At 43.1% G+C, this 2,561-nt stretch overlaps 1 long non-coding RNA gene across 1 annotated transcript in view; it reads right to left on the minus strand.

Moving 5' to 3' along the window:
• Positions 1–2,542, minus strand: part of LOC140332203 (uncharacterized) — a 4,297-nt gene extending 1,755 nt beyond the window's left edge. The window contains exons 1-2 of the long non-coding RNA XR_011921062.1: positions 2,324–2,542; positions 1,556–1,639 (exon numbers count right to left, since the gene is read on the minus strand). This is a non-coding gene — a long non-coding RNA (uncharacterized lncRNA). The remainder of the gene's footprint in view (positions 1–1,555; positions 1,640–2,323) is intronic.
• Positions 2,543–2,561: the final 19 nt, after the last annotated feature.

Genomic DNA, 2,561 nt, shown 5'->3' on the forward strand with positions numbered 1-2,561 from the left:
ATAGTACAATTACAGCATTGAACAGAAGCAAACTGTACTGTACTGAGTATGTGTGAACATGAGTGAACGTAAGGGAATGTTAAGGTTAATCTGTATACTTTAAATACTCAGTCATGTGATCAGCTGCAAATTTTGGTCCTGAGGTTTCCGGTGTTATTTTTTTGCTATTGGTTGAACCCGATTTGTCACTTTTCATGACTTTGAATCTCTGTAACCATGTGCTGATGTTTTCTCTCCAGAAATCTGTAAATGTCGCTCACATCCGCTGACGTGATTGTTTTATTGGCCAGTAAATGGAAAGGATGGCTGGTCATGTGACTCCCGGGTGAATGTGGTCCCTACTCACTCATAAATCATCATTGCCATGGAATTCTGGGAGTTCAGGGATTCCTTTATTGTGGGGAAGCTTTATATGTTTATAATGGGAGTGACACCAAGTCATGGGAACAAAGAAATAATAATTAATAAGATTTAGGAGAGTTCTATGCAGTGTAAAGTTTATCTAAACCCCAGGAAAATGTCAGATATTGCAGCTCACCGGTCATTGGAGGAGTCGGCTGCGTTAGTTTTCTTTTTCAGACTTTTTTCTTTTATTCTCACCCGATGATCCTGCCAGTAACAATCTTCCTGTTTGGGTGGCCACTCCCTGTGCTGTGTATAATAAAGGGGAATGTAGCCATCTTTGGACAGCATCGTCTTTGGAGGGGTGAATGTTAGAAGGACGGGAAGATTTAGGTGAACTTCACAAAATTAAAGCCGAATTCCAGATAACACAACAAGTCGTTACAGCTTACTGCTGCCCCTATTCATTCCATATGGAGCTGCTGCAGGGTGGGGGGTGGAGGGGGCAGCTCCTAGCACAAGGAAATGTAATGCAACCTCACCGCCAATCTGAACTCAGCCTAAAGGAAGCTGTCTGTAAATATTTATTCCAATACTCATCCAAAATTCCCCAAATTTACTTATAATTCAATTAGAATTTAATCTCTATGGAGTCTATTTATAAATGATTCACCTGAAATTTCCCCAACATTTATTTAAATCAGTGCCTGTCAAAACAATGACTCGTTCTGCCCCCTAGTGGCTAATTGTTAACAACTGTTACAATAGGAAATCCTCTGTGTTCTGATGAATATTATGGATGAATTTCAGTTAAATAGACCAGTGAATCATTTATAATCCCACCCAATAGAATTCACTTGGAGAAATGTGTAAGGCATGTGTAAAGTTATTTTTATTGAATCCAATGTGACAAAGTGAATATTTTGTGTAAAAGTTGGGGGAATCATGAATTATCCTTATATGGAGATCCCAGGTCACGGCTGGTCACATGATTCATACATTGCATGAGTATATTATATGGATATATTGTTACATTGTATAAATATATTGTTATATTGTATGGATGTATTGTTTTATTGTATGAATATATTGTTACATTGTATGAATATATTGTTACCTTGTATAGATACATTGTTACAGTTTATGGATATATTGGTATATCAGGCGTCACTGCTGCCCCTATTCATATTTTCTGAAATGAGTATTTTCTCACCTTCTGATTCGTGGGGTGACAACGTCCTGAGATTTTCTTGATGTTTCCTGTGGTCACTATATGCAGGGTACAGCCCGCCATCTCCTGGATAAGATACATTGATAAGATTTCTATCCAATGCTATCTCCATGGTATGAAAATAATTTTCTCTGGGTTTGAGTACTGGGGTCACAATGGCAACTGGGCCCCTGTAGGGCCCCCATTACTGTCCGGTTGGTATAATGGGCAGAAACTATGGGGCCGGTCCAGATCCACAGCCAGGGGGTGCTAGCAGGGTCTGGGGGGATTGTGAGGTTCTTAGGGGCCACTAGGGGTCAGCACTGAGAGGGGTCTGCATTGAGTCTGCAGTGCGGGGTCTGTACTAAGGGGGATGCACGGAGAGCAGCTGTCACCGGGGGCAAATATAGACAACAGGGGGCCACTGTGAAAAACTGACTTTGTGCTCCCCACTAAACTGACTTGGGGGCCCCTTTTGGCTGAGGATGGACCAGGGGCCCTCATGCAGTGTCACACATTGCACCTCCCATGTCTGCCCCTATAGAGGGGTCTGTTACTGAGGATGGGGGGTGCACTGACATGGGCTGGTCACTAGGGTGCAGCGTTGCAGCAGAGGGGCCCCCAGGTTTGTATCCCCACCACTGGCCATTGGTATCCCCATCCTCTACTCACAATCCCCTTCTCTCTCCTATATGCCCTCCTATTGGTTGGAGTCCTGCATTGTAACATTCATCTCACATTCACTCTCCAGTATCACTGATCATTACTCACTCCGCCAGGTCTGAATCCGCACTCCTTGCCGCCATCATGTCTGAACTTTGAGCAGACGGTTTCCTTTATCATGAAATTCACTCTCAGTCTCCCCGCAGTGTCCACCTGAAATATGCAACCGCAAGAAGTGCCATGTGAATCATGTTTTGTATCAAGACTTAGGGGTTCATTTATAATAGTGGTGAATGTGACATTCATCCAACATTAGTAGCCGATATGGAGGGGAGGGCAGGCAGAG

The sequence above is a fragment of the Pyxicephalus adspersus genome, chromosome 5 (assembly GCF_032062135.1).
Source record: "Pyxicephalus adspersus chromosome 5, UCB_Pads_2.0, whole genome shotgun sequence".
Lineage (NCBI taxonomy): Eukaryota > Metazoa > Chordata > Amphibia > Anura > Pyxicephalidae > Pyxicephalus > Pyxicephalus adspersus.